At 46.9% G+C, this 7,137-nt stretch overlaps 1 pseudogene; it reads left to right on the forward strand.

The window, feature by feature from the left end:
* The first annotated feature begins 3,058 nt into the window (after positions 1 to 3,058).
* Positions 3,059 to 6,032, forward strand: LOC112077596 (cell death-inducing p53-target protein 1-like; annotated as a pseudogene).
* The last annotated feature ends 1,105 nt before the right edge of the window (positions 6,033 to 7,137 follow it).

Consider the following 7,137-nt stretch of genomic DNA (forward strand, 5'->3'; position numbering starts at 1 on the left):
TTTAATGTTTCTCTTTGTGGAATTCAGGAAGCGAGTAGATGTGCCAATTAGTAACAGCTAATGGAAACAAAATATATCATAGCGTCTCTAAATGGACAGTGCACTCATAACCAACACAGTGGAGCACTATCAGGGTACCAGTCTGTTAGCCGTCATTCACCACTCATGCTAAACATCTGACACGGAGTACAAGGAGGGAATGGACAGCTAACAGACTGTACTGAGACTAGTGAAGCCTCGGCCTGTAACCTTCAAAGAACGACACTCCCTGAACAACTACAGGACAATGAGGTTGTTCGCTCATCTTTACATAACTATTAGACTGTAGAATGACAGCAGTGTTTCTGTGTGTGTTGTGTGTGTGGTGTGTGTGTGTGTGTGTGTGTGTGTGTGTGTTTTTTTTTGTGTGGTGTGTGTGTGTGTGTGTGTGTGTGTGTGTGTGTGGTGTGTGTTCTCCGCTACCTGGTGTTTACACACACCTAGTGATGAATAGAGCATTATTCAGTCTGGGTGGACTACATATTCAGCCTGGGTTGGACTAGCATTATGTCCAGTCTGGGTTGGACTATGCATTATGTCAGTCTGGGTTGGATGGGCATTATGTCAGTCTGGGTTGGATTAGCATTATGTCACCTGGGTTGGACTAGCATTATGTCAGCTCTGGGTTGGGACTAGCATTATGTCAGTCTGGTTGACTAGATTATGTCAGCTGGGTTGGACTAGCATTATGTCAGCCTGGGTTGGACTAGCATTATGTCAGTCTGGGTTGGACTTGCATTATGTCAGTCTGGGTTGGACTAGCATTATGTCAGTCTGGGTTGGACTAGCATTATGTCAGTCTGGGTTGGACTAGCATTATGTCAGTCTGGGTTGGACTGCATTATGTCAGCCTGGGTTGGACATTAGCATTATGTCAGTCTGGGTTGGACTACATTGTGTCAGTCTGGGTTGACTAGCATTATGTCAGTCTGGGGGATAGCATTATGTCAGTCTGGGTTGGACTAGCATTATGTCAGTCCTGGGTTGGACTAGCATTATGTTCAGCCTGGGTTGGACTTGCATTATGTCAGCCTGGTGACTAAGCATTATGTCAGTCTGGGTTGGACTAGCATCTATGTCAGTCTGGCTGGATTGCATTATGTCAGCTGGGTTGGACTAGCATTATGTCAGTCTGGGTTGGACTAAGCATTATGTCAGCCTGGGTTGGACTTGCATAGTTTTAACAAGGCAGTGGCACACATTTTACAGGGGCTGACTTCATATCTAAGGCCTCACTTCAGTCACCACTTTAAACCAACTACGACGTGTTAAGGCTTTTTGGTAGCCTACATAGAGGCTTCATAAGCGCTACATAAATGCTTCTCAAATCATCTATATGTGTATGTTATCCTCTATAAATGGTGTGTAACATAGTGCTTCATGTCACATCTGGCACTTCAACCTATAATGATACATATGTCACCCTTTATACACCATTTATAGAGGTTCACAAGCGCTTATAAGCTGATTTGTGAAATAATAGTTTTTTATGTAGCGCTACGAAGCCTCTCACTCCAGCCCTGCTGTAAAAAACACCGGATTTCAAATCTTTGATTAGACATGATGATTGGTTGATTCAGTCCTGATGAGCCTGGCTTGCTCCAGAGGACGATGCTGATGTGACAGTGCTTATGGTAGACACACCTAACCTTTGACCCCTCTCACAGAAAGCCCAGGCAGAAGACAATGAGCGTAAATGGAAAAGAACCTCCCCCCTACAACATACCAGTACGTCAACATTCTGCTGTTCGCTGTAACACTGAGGACTGTAAAGTTTTATTGTACAATTACATACTAGGTTGTAACTATACTGTACCTGTGTTTTATATAGGTTACGTCCCAGGTTGTAACTATACTGTACCGTGTATTATATAGGTTACGTCCCAGGTTGTAACTATACTGTACCTGTGTATATATAGGTTACGTTCCAGGTTGTAACTATACTGTAGCTGTGTATCATATAGTTACGTCCAGGTTTGGTAACTATAACTGTACCTGTGTATATATAGGTTATGTCCCAGGTTGTAACTATACTGTAGCTGTTGTATCATATAGGTTACGTCCCAGGTTGTAACTATACTGTACCTGTGTATCATATAGGTTACGTCCAGGTTGTAACTATACTGTACCTGTGTATTATATAGTTACGTTCCAGGTGTAACTAACTGTAGCTGTGTATCATATAGGTTACGTCCCAGGTTGTAACTATACTGTACCTGTGTATTATATAGGTTACGTCCCAGGTTGTAAACTATACTGTAAGCTGTGTATCATGTAGGTTACGTCCCAGGTTGTAACTATACTGTACCTGTGTATCATATAGGTTAGTCCCAGGTTGTACTATACTGTAGCTGTGTATCATATAGGTACGTCCCAGGTTGTAACTATACTGTACCTGTGTATTATATAGTTACGTCCCAGGTTGTCTATACTGTACCTGTGTATCATATAGGTTACGTCCAGGTTGTAACTATACTGTACCTGTGTAATCATATAGGTTACGTCCAGGTTGTAACTATACTGTACTGTGTATCATATAGGCACGTCCCAGGTTGTAACTATACTGTAGCTGTGTATATATATATGTACGTCCCAGGTTGTAACTATTACGTAGCTGTGTATCATATAGGTTACGTCCAGGTTGTAACTAACTGTAGCTGTGTATTATATAGGTTACGTCCAGGTTGTAATATACTGTACCTGTGTATCAAAGTTCCAGTGTCACTTGCTATAGATTGTACTCATCTATTTTACATATTGGAGCCATCTAATCAAACTCTCTCTTCTCTTTTCCTAACTCTCTATCAACCCCCTGCAACTCCTCCTTCTCTTCCCCTCCTCTCTCTCCTTCTCCTCTCCCTCCTCCGTCCCTCCGTCTCGCTCTCTTTCTCATCTCTCCCCCGCAACTCTCTCCTTCTCTTCCCCTCCCTCTCTCTCCTTCTCCCTCTCCTCCGTCCGTCCCTCCGTTTCTCTCTCTCCTTCTCATCTCTCCCCTCCCTCTGTCTCCCTCTCTCTTCCAGTTGAAGGACAAGGTGATACTGGGTGAAGGTATATCATGTCCATACCCCCTTCAACCCTCCTTCTCTCCCACATCCCTCCAATAACTACTCTGTGTCTCAGTCTCAGGGCAAACCAGGTAAGCACTTCCTGTCTTAAGCCTAATTTATACTGTACGCAAGCACACAACACCAGAACTGTAGCGACATCAGCTAGCTCATCTAGCTAGCTAAAATGTACATCTCATTGGTTGAAGAATTATTCTACTTCAAAAGAAACCTGAACACAATCATGGCGTATTATAACCGGGAAAACCCCCCAGGTTCCAAGGGGACATTTTGAAGGCAGCATAAGTCTCTCTCTTGTCTCTACCCATATACCATCTTTCTCTCCCTTGTTCCCATTATACCAGCAGTGTTGGAGCCAGACAAAATATAACTTGTCCTCTCTCTCTCTCTCTTTCCCTAGTGTACACCAGTGGAGGAGGTGGTATTGGAGGAGGTGGTGAAGCTCCTCCTCAGAGGTTTGTGAGTTATGACGAAGAACTGGGCCGCTCAGAGGGCATGACCACGTACTTCCTGTCAACAACAGGTGATGACGAACGTCACCTATAAAGTCGGAGCCTTCGCCTGGCTATCGTGCACCTCTTCATCCTCTGTGGGTGAGTAAAGAAGGGAAGGGGAGGGTGGGAGGGATAGAGGGGAACAGAGGGACCCATAAAGTGGTCTTCATCCTCTGTGGGGAGTAAAAGAAGGGGGGGGAGGGTGGGAGGGATAGAGGGGAACAGAGGGACCCATAAATGGTCTTCATCCTCTTGTGGGGAGTAAAGAAGGGAGGGCGGAGGGTGGAGGGATAGAGGGGAACAGAGGGACCCATAAAGTGGTCTTCATCCTCTGTGGGGAGTAAAGAAGAGGAGGGGAGGAATTATAGAAGTCTTGATTCTTTTGAGGGAAGTAGACATGTCTAAAATCAACTGAACACCATGTCTCTCTCCCACCTCTTCCCCCTCAATCTCCCCCCTCTCTCCCCCACCACTTCCACTCTCCCGTCTCCACCCCTCCTATCCCCCACCACTTCCACTCTCCCCGTCTCCCCATCCCTTCCCATCCCCTCCACTCCCCACCACTCCACTCTCCCCGTCTCCCACCCCTCCTATCCCCCCTCTCTCTCCCACCCACCTCCACTCTCCCCGTCTCCCCCCCCTCTCTCCCCCACCACTTCCACTCTCCCCGTCCCCCATCCCCTCCTATCCCCCCTCTCTCCCCCACCACCTCACTCTCCCCGTCTCCCACCCCCTCCATCCCCCCCACCCTTCTCCACCACCTCCACTCTCCCCGTCTCCCCTCCTATCCCCCCCTCTCTCTCCCCGTCTCCCACCCCTCCCATCCCCCCTCTCTCTCCCAGGTTTGGTAGTGGCTGCTGTCTGATCCCGTTCTCTTGAAACACTTTAAGGATGTGTACCACTCCTGTCCTCGCTGTAACCGCATTATCCACGTGGAAAAGCCACGCTGCTGCTACCGCATGCCACACCCGCCACTAGGGGAGCTGCTGCTGACCGCCATACCACCACCCGCCACTAGGGGAGCTGCTGCTGACCGCCATACCACCACCCACCACTAGGGGAGCTGCTGCTGACCGCCATACCACCACCCACCACTAGGGAGCTGCTGCTGACCGCCATAACAACACCCACCACTAGGGAGCTGCTGCTGACTGCCAATATGCTTTAATACCAGCAGGAGCTGTGGCTCTGCTCTCAGTCTGACCACTGGCCACTCTCTCAGTCTGGGCTGGATTCCATTAGAAAGCGCATCAGTACAGTGAAATGCCTTTCTCACAGGAAACATGCTCCCTTTCCCTCATGCACCCACAGCTCGGTGGAGGAATTGGAGAGTGGTTATATTTATCCAGCCCCATCCCTCAGCTGTTACCAATGCAGTGGCGGGGTCAGGGTGACCGTTTGGTAGTTCTTTGAATTGCAGATTGCCCTTTAAAATGTGGGTTTCAATACTGCTCTTATCTACACTCTTTCATAACAGCGAGGGGAGAGGAAAAGGGGGGATGTTTTCAGAATGGAATCAGCCGAAGAAGGGAGAGACCCCCTAGCAGCAGCCCCACAGAAACCTACAGGATTACACAGTCATAGGATGAATCCCAAAATGGCACCCTACTCCCTATATAGTGCACTACYTTCGAGAGGGAGCTAGTACAAAGTAGTGCACTACATAGGGAATAGGTTACAATTTGGTACGCACATTAGTTTAAATGCTGACCTAATTTACTGTACCAGAGGGTTGTAAATAGTATYAATCTGTAAACTATTTTTTGTAAAATTAAAATAAAAACAAGCTAGCAGATGAAGATGTGGTAGAGCTCAACCTGGACCTTGTTCACAGAGGGAGCAGGGATGCACAATAACCTTCCCAGGTTTCCCACAAACCCAGGTTGGTAAATGTATACATTACTATCTATATTCCCTTGAATAAGGCCCTGGGTTGATCAACCGACAGACATGATTCCCTGGTAAATGTATACATTACTATCTATATTCCCTTGACTAATGCCCTGGGTTGACCAACCGACAGACAACGAGCCCAATATTCAGATAATTATCATTATAACTATGATTCCTACAATCGGGCGTCATTTAGGGCCCTCCCCAGGTCTTCCCCCTTTTCACAAAGCTGTTATGTACATAAAGGACTGGGTGTTTTACCTTATTTTAGAATAAACCAAATTTGATTTTATTGATAAAACTCATCAGCCTGTCAACTACAATGACGTGCAACATCATACAGCTAACCTGATGGAGTTCTGTTATATTGTGTAACACCACACAGCTGACCTGATGGAGTTCTGTTATATTGTGTAACACCACACAGCTAACCTGATGGAGTTCTGTTATATTGTGTAACACCACACAGCTGACCTGATGGAGTTCTGTTATATTGTGTAACCACACAGCTAACCTGATGGAGTTCTGTTATATTGTGTAACACCACACAGCTGACGAGACATGGAGTACTGTTATATTGGTGTAACACCACACAGCTGACCTGATGGAGTTCTGTTATATTAATGTGTAACACCACACAGCTGACGAGACATGGAGTACTGTTATATTAATGTGTAACACCACACAGCTGACCTGATGGAGTACTGTTATATTAATGTGTAACACCACACAGCTGACGAGACATGGAGTACTGTTATATTAATGTGCAAGAACACATAGAGCTAACTGTACCATGGCCAAACTGAAGAAATCAGGGGTGACGCAAGAACACAGTAGAGCTAGAGCTGGTCACATGGCCAAACTGAGAAATCAGGGGACCAAGAAACACAGTAGAGCTAGAGCTGGTCACATGGCCAAACTGAGAAATTGGGGTGACCAAGAAACTCGATGGTCTCTAACAGAGCTCCAGGAATCCTCTGTGGAGATGGGAGAACCTTCCAGAGGGACAACCATCTCTGGCAGCACTCCACCAATCAGGCCTTTATGGTAGATGGCCAGACAGAAGCCACTCCTCAGTAAAAGGCACATGACAGCCCGCTTGGAGTTTGCCAAAAGGCACCTAAAGGACTCCGAACATGACAAACAAGATTCTCTGGTCTGATGAAACCAAGATTGAACTCTTTGGCCTAAATGCCAAGTGTCACGTCTGGAGGAATCCTGCACCATCCCAACGGTGAAGCATCATGCGTGGGGTTATTTTTCAGCGGCAGGGACTGGGAGACTAGTCAGGATCGAGGGAAAGATGAATGGAAAAAAGTACACAGAGATCCTTGAGGAAACCTGCTCCAGAGCGCTCTGGACCTCAGGCTGGGGGCGAAGGTTCACCTTCTAACAGGACAACGAACTTAAGAACACAGCGAAGACAACGCAGGAGTGGCTTCGGGACAAGCTTCAATGTCCTGCAGTGGCCCAGCCGAGGCCTGGACTTGAACCCGATCGAACATCTCTGGAGAGACCTGGAAATTTAGCTGTGCAGCGACTCTCCCCATCAAACCTGACAGAGCTTGATAGGATCTGCAGAGAAGAATGGGAGAAACTCCCCAAATACAGGTGTGCCAAACTTGTAGCGTCATACCCAAGAAGAC

The sequence above is a fragment of the Salvelinus sp. IW2-2015 genome, unplaced genomic scaffold (assembly GCF_002910315.2).
Source record: "Salvelinus sp. IW2-2015 unplaced genomic scaffold, ASM291031v2 Un_scaffold4734, whole genome shotgun sequence".
Taxonomy (NCBI): Eukaryota; Metazoa; Chordata; class Actinopteri; order Salmoniformes; family Salmonidae; genus Salvelinus; species Salvelinus sp. IW2-2015.